Here is a 13,168-nt window from a genome sequence, read left to right as displayed (position 1 = left end):
GAAAAGAAACTGATGACACCCATATGTCATTTTGTCTTCTTTGATCTTGAAGAAGGTTTGTATGAGGAGAAGAGACCGATCCTAGTGTAAATGCTATTTTGCACTGGATGATGATAATGAAGATGACGGACAAATAACATCCACCCACACTCCTTCGATTTATGTCTCCAACATCCACAAACCCACTTCAACACACGAACAACACCAAAACCAAAACGCCATTTATTTGTGACAGTTCTTATAGTTTCAAAAGAAGAAAGAGATTGATGACAGTGAAGATTTGTAAGATAAATTGCTTCTATTTTTTTTAATTTTCTTTTTCTGTTGTTTGTTATGTAATTTTCAGCTAAGAACAAATACATTAATTCTCTAAAAAAATAATAAAACGTCAAACGGACAAATGCTTGTGAAACGCCATCATGCCATAAAACGCCCAAACTCCCAAAGTATAATAAAATTACTTTGGATAAGTATTATTATAATAAAACTAAAAAAAGTATAAAACAATGTGCAAGAGAATAGAACAAAGTGCCATCTTTATCTAAACGCCATTGAAAATACAAAACACCATAATTACAGCCATAAAGATAGGACGTTTTACAGCCATAAACATATGAAGCTGAAACAAAATAGTAACTACAAACAGTAAACTGAAGTGACGGAAACGTTATTACTAACATTTATTATATTAAAAGCCACTCCATGGGAAACTGAATTTATTTATGTTTTCAAAACGCTATAATTACCTGTCACTTTATAGGACTGCATCCTACATGGCAGGAAAAAAGTCATTATAAAAGTAGAACATGTAAACACAACTTAACACGCCACACATTGTCTAAAACGCCAAACATTGTCCAAAACGCCATATAACTTAAAAAATGGATAAGGTTATTGCATGGAGGTTTGAAAGGTCGGAGAGACGTTTCATCCTAAGGTTCTTTGATAGGAGAAGGGTGAAAGTCAAGACAATCAAGGCCATACTTACTATGGATAAAGGGGTTCGGATGGATATTCTGGCCCTTGGGGTTCCAATGGCCAACGATTGTGAAAGAACTCGAAAGTTATAAGAAGATTGGAGAGAAAATTTCTAGCAAAAGATGATGATGATGATATTAACGACACTTCTCTACCAACAGTTAGCAGTTGGGTGGTGCATGAAGAAGCAGGAACAGTTGAAGTGACTTATCGACACGGAGTGGAATATTCATTGCCGATGGAGGAAATGCTGAAGACAGAGAAGCTACATCTTCTTGAACAACTCTGTGATTTAGCACCTTCGAACGATGCAAGATACAGGGTTGTAATGATATTTAAGTATAGGCTGCAACAAAGAAGAGACGAGATGATGGCGTTATACGCCAATGCAAAATATGATGATGAATCTGAAGAAAGTGATGAAAAAAGCGATGGGTACATCTCTGATGTAATCCCATACACAGAAGACTATTAGTTTGTTTTGATTTCGCCTTACTATAATCTTATGAAATATTAATGAATGGTAATGAAGGATAACGCCATGAACGCCAAAAAATATACCTTAACATATATGGGATTAATTCAACTGGGAATGCCATAACGCCAAAAAAATTATCTATGTGACACAAAAACAATTAATCCAACGAGACACATCCAAAAAAATAGTAAAATGCCAGGTAGTTGTTGAATCTAATTAACGCCAAAATAATCTTTGACGGAAAAAATGAAGCAGCATTGTAACACACGAAATTGGGAAAAAAGAATATTAAAAAGACAAAAAGCCCCCCCACCCTGATTATATCCCACGCCATGTGTTCCATCAGGATGCGTTCTCACCATTCTCACACTTTAGGGCGTTTTCTCCTGAACCCGTTTCTCTCTCTCTCTATATATATATATATAGTATTTTGTGTGTGTGCAAATTTTTCAATGCTTGATTCCCTCCTTCTCTCTCATAGTTAACTTCTTAACACGTGAAACTTTTAATACCGTATGATAGGTGTTAACGGATGCCAACTTAGATTAACACCTATGGGTGTTAGAGTATACAAAGTCTAAATACCCTATGCATTACATTACTATTAATAATCTTCTTAAATATTTCAAACAGTTTTCACTGTCCATATGATATTCTAGATATATTGAGGTACGAAGTCTAAATTCCCTATGCGCTTAAATATTTCTAACAATTTTCACTGTCCATATTATATTCTAGATAAATTGAGGTACAAGAAGTCATAAACAAAACAAAATTCCATGACTATTTTAGAATTCAACATCCAACAACCCTAACTAAATCCAAATGAATTAATTAAATATATAGTTTGTTATTATAGTTAAATAAAATGCTTTGAGTTCTAGATCTCATGTCCTCAATGACTTCGTGCAATCTTGATGTTTGTCGTACTCAAACAAAATTGCGACTGACTCAATTGTTGAGTGGACAAATAAACGGAAGAAATATAACAATGCATAACTAAAACATTATAATGACACTAATAATCTACCAAACCGGTACGAAACAAACATACTAACATAAAAGCTGTATCGTATAGTATAATGTTCTACAAATATAAATACAAAAAGAAAATCGTCCACAAGGTACATCAACCATATACACTAATGTGAGTTGGAATATGAACGTACGATACAATAAATGTGTTCTACGATCAACTCATACGTCTCTTACAACCTATCACCATCATAACACAATCCAAATACATTGTGGTCCTTACTTATCTTTCTATATATACATTTTTTCTTTTTCAAAAATGAACATAGACAAAAGTTGCAACTAGTTAACACTTTGAGGGTTGGATAAAAACAACTTGAAGCTTAGCGAGTTTTGCGTGTTAATTTGGGGCACATGGGTGGAAATGGTGGACTGGTGGACTGGTGGTGGAGCTTTCGCTGTCTTTCAATTCTTGGTAGTTAGACTATTCACATCAAGAATGTTTGTAGGTGATTCTTGGCCTATGTGTAGGGCATTTGTGAGAGGGATGGATTAGTGGGTGTTGTAGAGGATGACATGGAGGGTGTTCATTCTTAAGGATTCTTGGGGAAGAATGGGGAAAAGTGGGTCCTTTCTTTTTTTTTATTTAGTTTAAATTTAATAAAATAATTATAATAAGGTTGTTTGTGGGAAGGATATATATATTATTGTTATGGGTAAAAAATGTTTGTGGAAAGAATAAGTGAAAAGCTGATGTGCATGCTGACTAGGCTGTTTGTAGAAAAGATAGCCTTTCACTGATGCGGATAGTCTTATTTACCAATGTTTTTTCTATCCGTATGCATTTGAAGATTAAATTGTTTCGTTTTGAAGAACTTTTAGTTGTTGATTGTGTCACTTTCTATCATTAATTGAAGGTTTATCATATAAATTGTAGATTTGGTGCACTTTATCTTTTCAAAATGTCATGTAGTTAAAATTTGCAAAAAATGTGTTATTATAAAGTTACAAATAAATATTTTAACTAGATTTATCACCCGTCACGATGCGGCGGGGATTCATTTCATATGCATCATATTTAAATAAAACCCAAGCATTTGTTACATCTAGGGCTGTAAACGAACCGAACGAACACGAAGAAGGCCATGTTCGTGTTCGTTCGTTAAGGAAATTAATATGTTCGCGAACTGTTCACGAACGCATACCGAACATAAGTTTATGTTCATGTTCGTTCGTTAAGGAAATTTAGTTGTCCACGAACAGTTCGTGAACACTGGTCTCGAACACAAACGAACGCATGCAAATAACAACGAATGTAAACGAACATTTAACTTGAAAATAAAAAATAAAAAAAACATTGTTATCCTTAAAAAATGGATATAAGTAGTTAAATACAACCATCAAATGTAAATCAACACACAAGAAGTCTACTACACCACTAAATGATAAATCAAGGTTAACTAACCTAAACATAATTATCCCAAAAAATGTCTACGAGTGTCCAAATTTTAGCTAACTTAGAAAAAGACAGGATTTCAAGTTTTCAATATGTTTAGATAAAAGATTTATTAATTATTATTTTTAATATAATCAAACGAACACGAACGAACGAACATGAACAAACGTAAACGAACATATTATCGAACGCTCACGAACGCAGTCGAACGAACGAAACCTGTGTTCGTGTTCGTTCACTAAGCTAACCGAACGAAATTTTTTGTTCGTGTTCGTTCGTTAAGCTAATCGAACGAACATAAACGAACTTCCCACCAAACGGTTCACGAACTGTTCGCTGAACGTTCGGTTCGTTTACAGCTCTAGTTACATCTACGTTCTATAGTTACATCGCCTAGTCTATGTATAAGGATGTACAAAATGATATGTGTAGAAAGTTGATCAAAGCGAGACGTTTTGTTCCATTCGACATAGTAAAGGTATGTTCAAGTGAAATTACACTTGCACATAATAATGATATGATATTTTTACAGCTAAGACCTTCGGTATGGGACGGGGGTTGAGGCGTGGGTTGGGTACAAACACCCAAGTCACCACCCCGGGTGGGCTTGGGTTTCGGCGTGGCCCCTTGGGCGGGGGTTTTAGCCCGGGCGTTGGGCATGCCTAGCGGTCTTCCGTGGCCGGCTCTCATTGGCTATGTTGGCTAGGTCATAGCGGCTATGTTTAAAATTTAAAAAATAACCGTTTGGCCAAGCCAAACGGTTCACCCAAGTCACTATAAAACCCCCCAACCCTCCACCGCCAGTCCACATCGCTACCCCAACCCTTCACTCCACCTACCCGAACCCGCTACCCACACACACTTGATAAATGGCCTCTTGGACCCATGAGGAAGAGCTAGCACTTGTCATGAGCGTCGTGGACGCGATGAAGGGCCGCCAACCCGGTGAGACCCGTTACAGGCCGGAAGCTTTCGCTAGCTACCGGCACAACGTGGGGAACGACCGGCACAATTTAAATGCGTGCCAACACAAGTGTCAATCCATGCTCCAAACCCCTGCCTCACCATACCTCACGGTCTAAGAAGCAACCAACAAAGGGAACTAATGGAAAACAAAAAACCATAAAAGTCATGTGGCCATAGTAGTCATTTTAGTATGGCTTGCCTATGATTGTAGATAGTATCAATTTGTACCGCAACCTAACACCAAAAAAAAAAAGTTTAGGTTCATTTAGCAAAAAAAGACAGATAAGCCTTCATGACATGATCAGATATGGCAATTAAGTAAAGACAACGACAAAGAAAAACATGTTCATAAATTGCATACTTCTTAATAGGAGTGGCAAAATGAGTGGGTTGGGCATGTTTGGGTAATGCGTTAGGATGGGTATGATGAGATTGGGTTAGGATGAGTTTATTAAGAAATAAGTTAGGATGGATTTAGGTCAAGATGAGTTTTTGTCAAGATGGATTTGGGCATGATAGGCTAAAATATAAATAAATAAAAAATCAAAAAATCAAAAAAATTTAAAAAAATAAAAAATAAATAAATAAATAAATAAATAATTGTACGTCACAATGAACTTCATTTGGTACGGGTACCGGTACTGAACCGTACCGGGTATATTCAGTACCGATACCGGTTCTCATTTTCCCCGTTTTTCGGTACCGGTATTTACGGGTAAAACACCGGTAAGTACCGGTACTCATTCTAGGTGACATTTTGATCATTTTGATCAAGTAGAATTGTAAGCATGCAAAACACTAGATAACACAATATCCACATATATTTATAAAACTAAAAAATATAAATATAGATAATTTTATTGAAATAATTACAAATAAGGAAAAAAAAAGATAAAGTAAAACATTCTAGATGACATTTTGATCAAGTAGAATCGTGAGCATGTAAAATGCTAGATAACACAATATCCACGTGTCACGTATTTTTCTTGCCGGAAACCCCTCCGGTTTTAATGGCTCCCGTACCTCTCATTATAACCGCCACGAAGCTCGCAGGAGTTCTAGTATCCATCACTGTCGCCACTAACATTGTCTCCTTCCCCCTTACCGGAAAGGAAATCTCGCTCCGTTTGACTCTCCAATCGACGAAACTTCCGATACTCTCACTATTGAACAGATTGGGTGAATTTACCGGAATGATGTGATGATTTTGGGAATTCGATCGCTGGATGGACAGATTTGTTGTGAATTAGGTTTGATGTTTAGTAATTGAAGAACCTAATCCCCAATTAATGTTGTGTTCAATTGTTTCTATTTTGGGTTCCAAATGACCCGCTCCTTTTATTATCTTGGCCCATCCTGACCCATTGGTTTTTTCTTTCAATTTTAAATTTACCCATCCTGGCCCTTTAACTATAAAGTCTTACCTAACTTAACCTATTGCTTAGTTTTTTTGCACCAAAATCAACCCAAACTTTCTTAGTTGGGTCCATTTTGCCACCTCTACTCCTTAACCCACTCACCTACTGTCACACCCTGACTTTTACGGAAGCGTGATTTGGTGTGACTTGCTTAATATCATTGCATTCAACCATAACAAACAACTATATGATAAATCCAAGATGTTCATCCATTGATTAAATTTTGAAACATTAAAACAACATTGATTTAACCCCCCCCCCCCAAAAAAAAAAACGGACTTCATATTCAGAATACAACACCAACAGGTTTTAAATTCCATGAGGACTTTTCAAAAGAAACTGAAGATAACCAAGCTTTGAAACACGTATCCTATCCAGGACAGGATACACACTCTAAACCATTTGACACCGGATGACATCTTTTATTCCAGACAACACTTGAAACTTTATCGCCCGCCAGATCCATACTTAGTTTCCTGAAATACATGTAGTTTGAAAACATCAACAAAAGTTAAGCGAGTTCATGTGTGTGTTTGTGAATAAACCTTTGAAACATTTGTAAGTATGTTTGTATGTGAAAATGAACACATCAATTAATGTGTAGCTAATATATTAACATGTGTGAACCGGTGTAGGAAGGCTCAACCCTTTACGTATTTCGCACCGGGCCTCCCGGCTGGAACGACATAGTCACCACACGAGCAAACTCGCGGACTCATGGGTGGGGCTCGCAACACCCAAATAGATCTATCACTCATGCCCCTCGGTCTTTCTAAAGTATTAATGGTCTCAAGCTAACGCCTACCCTTTCACATGATCTAGCAGTTCATTTCATTTGTAAATCATTTGTAATCGTGATCATTTGTAACATGTACTTCACCCCCGAAGTCGTAAAACGAAAACAGTTAAAAGAAAAGGGGGACATGAACTCACAGTTTTGCGTTCCTTGTATCCAATGTAACCCAAAGCTTCCTCTAGAATGCACGACTACCTACATGCGTACTATGGTCCATTAGAAGAGTAGGTCGTGCCTTGACTTAGTATTAAGGTCTTTGAGTTACGTTTCTTCGTATCTTCGATGTTATTCCAAGTTATATAATTATTTGTTAAAATAGTTAATATTTTAACTTAAATTATATTTACTAAATTTTGGAATAATTGTTAAAACAATATATATATTAACTTAATACTTCCCAAGTATTTATACTTGTATATTCTTCCCAAGGATGTGTGTATTCGGATTCTTACATTTGTATATTTTTGCCATGTTTTGGGATTGTATTCCGATGTGTATTTATACGTACGAGAATATGTATCTCTATTGTATTCATTAAGTATTCTTATACTTGATTTTGTATTAATTTTTCCGGAATATTATATTTAATAGAAGCTCTCCAATATATATTTCCAACATATATATCTCAATAAATCTTACTTAGAGATATTATTTATAATTTTTCCTTTGGCAAAAATATTTGTATTTTCTTATATGTTCCAAAAATAATATATTTCACATTTATTTGAGAAAATATATCTTTCACCCCAAAAATATTGTATTTGATGTTTGTTTGAGAAAATATATATTTTCTTTCAAAAATAATATATCTTCTAATAATTCCAAGAAAATATATATTTTTACTTGCCCAAAGATAATACATTTCCTTCTTGTCAAAAATATGAAATATTTTGTAGTAATCATGAAAATCTCATTTTCATTCCTTTGATGTCCAAAATATCATTTACCAAAATATACACATGAATAATATTTCTAGAATTTTTGTGAGTTATATTCCTTTGTTCGGTTTTACCGGTATTTTGGGGTATTATTTGTATATTTATTCCTTGGAATTTTGGTAATATTTTGGATTGTGATTCTTGGTATTTTAATGAGTTATATTATTTCATGTCCTAAAATAATATAACTAATACACAAAATATACAAATAATTACACACATGGTGTCTTCTAAATATATATTTCCTAAATACATATTTAGTCATTTTTATTTATGAAAACCAACCTCCAATATTTATATTTTTGTAACAAAAATTATGGCAAGGTTTATGTAGGAAATTCATGGTTAAAATACACTTGCAAATACTTGTTTAAAAATATTTTTCTAAGTGTTTATATTTTTAGAAAATTTTGCCATAGTTTCCCCTAAAAATGGAGGTTTCCATGCATTCAAGCATATCATTTTCTTTTGTAAAAATCATCACAACCAATTCTCAATCATCAACTAACAACCTTTACTTACCCATTTTGCCAAAATCATGCATTTTCTACTTCTTCATGAACTTGAATATTTGTAAAAATTTTTAGTAACTTACTAGTGTTATTAGTAAGCCTTGCTATCCTTTAAAGTGTGATTAGTTCTTTAAAATCTTCATTTTTAAAAATGTTAGATGTTTACAACTTCTTGTCATATTTTCTAAAAATGTTTCTTTATGAAATTTTCTTGTTACACAAGTGTTTCTACACTTGTTTAACCACCAAAAATAGAGTTTGTTTATGTAAGAACCAAGTTTTGACAAAGCTTATATTTTTAACTCGGTTTCTTTAGAAATCATCCATAAAATTTCTAGATCTACAAGTATCACAACTTACTTTAATCATAATTTTACAAGAAAAACAATTTATACTTCAAGTTCATGATTTACATAAGGATGATCTATTGATTTCTTAACATAATCATCCTCTTCTCTTGCTAAATCATGTTTTAATCATGATCTAGCAAGATCAGATGATGATCTACATCATTTACACAAGCAAACAACAATCATCGAGTATAACATCACATAAATAACTTGATTTCTTCATGATTTCTTATAACTTTAAGCTTATGTTCATGTTTCATCTTCTTGTTTCTTAGTATTCTTTATGATAATCATCTTGTATCATCTTTTAACCACTTAATATAGATGTAAAATGAAGAGTAGAAGATCTTACTACTAGCTCAAGGCTAGGGATGATCAAGAGAAGAAATGAAATGGATAAAAGCAAACGGGAAAGGTCCTTCAACTTCCAATGGCACGAAGCTTCCTAATCATGCTAGAGACACCTTGTGAACACCTTAGAATGGAAGAGGTTGAAGTGAAAATGGGTGGTTGTGTGTGGTGGTTCTTGGCCATAAGTACGAAGGAGGGGAGGAGAAGATTGTGGGTGATGTTGGTGATGAGAAATGAATATAGTCTTATGAACTCTTATGCTTATTTATAATCTAAACTAATGTTTTTTCCAATGGTTTTTATGTCTAATATAATGAAACATGATCCAACATAATCTATTTAAGTATGTAAATAAAATCAAATGGTGGGGCCACCATACCTAGCCGTCCATAGGTGGGTGGGGGGGGGTGTAGGTGTAGGCTCCAACCATTTAGTTAGCTATTAGGTTAAACTCCAAGTATTAGTTAGGATTTAGTTATTAGATATTTATATAGTGTGTTATGATGTTTGGGGACCATAACTAGCTTGGTATTGTTAAAACAGTGCTTCTAGTGTAAATTTGATGTTTCGGGTAGTGTCCGGTTATTCGGTTGGTTACCGGTTCGTTAAGGTGCTAAACTTGCAGTTTAGTGTGCTTTTGTGTACCCTTTTATGACAGTTTTGATTCCTGACACTTAGGAAAGCATTCAGGACCATCTATCCATATCTCTGCATGATATTAGTTTGTTTAAATGCTGACTTTGCTGATTTTCTGCAGAATTCTGCAGTTTATGTGAGTTTTAGGCACTTTCCGACACTTAAACTATCACTATCAAGGCAGTTTTATGATCTTTACTTTCCTACACACTATACTAGTGTAATACTTAATTTCTGGCTCATTCTGTGTCTAAATGCATTGTCTGTCTATGTGCTGAGTTCTGTCAGCATTTTCCTGATTTATCAGATAACTATGCTAACTGTACTTAAGGCATCATTTAAGGCAATACAGTTTTCATGCAGTAATGATATGAAATTAAACAATATGTGATGCACATGCATGTATTAAGCAGAAATCAGAAAGCAGTTAATTGCAATTTAGCACAGTCATTAAGCACTGATCATGATTAATTAATTGTACTGATACCTGGATTTTTGACAGTTGTCACACCTACAAAAATACTTAAGAGAGAGATTAAGGTACTTCATGAGGCCATAAAAAGGCACCAATAAACTGTAACGACTTGACTCATTTATGATCAAGTATGCTTTGATGTCAAGTTATCGAACCAACCACTTAGTCATCTAATCACACAATCAACAATATACATTATGGTTGTTGAAACAACAAGAGTAAGGTCAGGGGAAGGTTTGAACGTTATTCGGGTCAGTCTCGTCACCTCCTAGCTTGTACCTTCAACACGAAAGAAGCCGTTAGAAGAGCCCAGAGACTTGGATCTCTAGATCACCCTCCGACGCTCAACATTAGTAATTTGTCCTATAAGAAGGTACAAACATAAAACATAGATGTATGCATAAGTATAAGAGAGATAGATAATGCTTAGGGAGGTTAGCTGTGATGATTCCAGATTGTATAGCTCGTGGGCTGGAAGTTGCTAATGTAGTGTCTTAGTAGCTCATGAGCATAGCAGCTCAACTTAGTGGATTGTCTCCTAGAGAGAGAATGTAATTCTAGAGAGGGAGAGAGTTATCTTATTGAAAGAGAAAGTAAGTGGCTAATAGGTCTAGGCCAAATGGGGTTGGATGAAATGAGAGGGTAGACCTTCTATTTATAGATAGAGGAATTCTAACTCTAATGAGCTTAGTTGTGATGGGTTGTTAAGCTCTTAGCTTCCTGCTTGTAGCTTTCTGTTCGGGCTCTTAAGCTCCTAGCCTCCTGCTTGTCGCTTCTTGCTAGTAGCTTCCCAACTTTGCTGAGTGAGAGCCTCTGGGCACCCACGTCATCAATGGCCATAAAAGTCCCTTTGCTCTTTCTTTTTTAATCTACGACCTACCCTTCTAACATAACACACAGTGGTTAATCCAAGAATGTACGATAGATTTGTTGACAATGCGAACATTATAGACTGAAAAAAAAACATTTTAGACTGCTAGTATAAACTTTAGGGAATATTAGCACTTCGTAACATGATATTTAAGAGATGAAAAAAAGTTCAACCTGAAGACTGCCGGAGTACTCGTTTTGTTTCCCAGGGTACAACAGCCGAAGCAGCGTACTGCCGGAGTTGACCTACAACCTGAAGACTACCTTGAAGAGAGCAGGAGAAGATCAGAAAGCTATAGAGAGAAAGTTGAATTCGCTGTTGTGTTACTGGTGTTATCTGCAGCTGGGTATGGAGCTGTATTTATACAGCTCCTAAGTTGAAACAGTCAAAAGGAACTAAGGAGAGGTTTAAATTGCATTAAACGTGTTCAATGCAATTTAATACGTCATTTAATTCGCTGTTAAAACCGTTTGACTCGTCAGTTTCGAATGCAGAATTGAAACTGCTTCGTCATTAAATGCAAGAAGCTTCTGCGCGCGCGCAGGTCAGCACGCTCATGCGCTGCGTCCTTTTGGCTCACTGCCATGCGCGCGTGCGCCACACTGACTCAGGTCCATGCGCGTGGACTGCCACGTCACGCGCTTCGAACCCGCACGCCACTTCAACCACTTGGTCCTTGCAGCCCATGTGATCCACCTCGCGCACGTGGTCAAAAATACGAAGGCGGCTCTCAAGCGGCGATGCGAGCGTGCAAAGTGCAAAGTGAAAAGTGCGCCACATTGCGCCTTATCGCCCACGCCACGCGCACGAGTTAGGGTGCTCCGCATCTTTCGCGAGTACACTTAGTGTGTGCTTCCATGAAACAATAAAGGTGGAGAGTTCCCACTTAAATACCCATTTAAGTTCCATCTCTCCTCCTATGTGGGACAAGGTGCAACTTTCTTTTTTGTTTCAGCATTCAATGTTTCAAACACCCAACTTTGAGCATCGATATCTCATTCATCTTAGCTCCGTTTTGGACGTGGTTTAGTTCGTTACGAAGCTCTTCCAACATAGAACACAAACCCACAAATATATATATAAAACCCGCTCATTTTCTTATATTTATTTCTAGTCCAAAATAGGAAAAATCATTTTCCTATATTTGTGAAAAATGCTATTTTTACCAATTTTTCCAACAGTTTTCGTATAGAAATTTTTGGTATATACGCTTTTGATCCCCCGGTTCTATAGAAATTTTTGGATATATACGTTTTCGATCCCCCCCGGTCACTCGGGTCAAGCTTCGCCACTGTTTAGCAGAACAATTTACAGAGCTCTCATATTCTTATTTTTTAAACTAAACACGTTTATTTTCAAGGTGGATGGAGTCATTTTTTTAGAACTTGTTTTGTACTTTATTTATGTATATTGTCATCAGTGGCGTGGCAGATCCAGTAATTCTTTTTATATAGGTTTTTGGGAACCCGGTCTTTTCATACCAGATTCGCATGTGCTTGTCATATCAGAAGTTTTAGTCATCTTCGTCGTCAAATGGATCGCTATTGGTATAATAATTTGAGTTAGAAGATACCTCATTTTTCTTAAGTGTCATAAGCTAAGTGTCTTCTTTGTTGTTTAAGGTTTCATCTCTAGTATCATTCTAAGCTCCAACCATTAATGCTTTGTAGTCGTATTTCTTCATTGTTCCAAATACTTGGGTATTCACTAATAATATGGTTAGGGTCACCACATCCATAGACACTTCATGTTCCTTTCTTATTATTTTGTGAGTTCTCATTCTTGAAATCAAATGAACAATTTATTCTTTATTTTCAAGTGTATAATCCATTTCGTTGCTAGCATTTCACTAGTTTTACATATTGCACTTTAATTTTTAATGAAGGTCACACTTAAGTCTTTTATCACACAATTAAACTACGCTATTAGCATAGGTTATCTTTTTCATAACTTTTGAAATAGAAATGA

The 13,168-nt window shown here is 35.6% G+C and overlaps 1 long non-coding RNA gene across 1 annotated transcript; it reads right to left on the bottom strand.

Moving 5' to 3' along the window:
- Window positions 1–6,534: 6,534 nt before the first annotated feature.
- On the bottom strand, window positions 6,535–9,468 carry LOC110909929. The gene is made up of 3 exons (XR_002575727.1): window positions 9,220–9,468; window positions 7,205–7,262; window positions 6,535–6,747 (listed from the first exon to the last, which is right to left on the bottom strand). It is a non-coding gene; the product is annotated as an uncharacterized LOC110909929 (long non-coding RNA).
- Between the last annotated feature and the right edge of the window lie 3,700 nt (window positions 9,469–13,168).

This window comes from Helianthus annuus, chromosome 15, assembly GCF_002127325.2.
Source record: "Helianthus annuus cultivar XRQ/B chromosome 15, HanXRQr2.0-SUNRISE, whole genome shotgun sequence".
NCBI lineage: Eukaryota > Viridiplantae > Streptophyta > Magnoliopsida > Asterales > Asteraceae > Helianthus > Helianthus annuus.
This window is presented reverse-complemented; position numbering and strand designations above follow the sequence as displayed.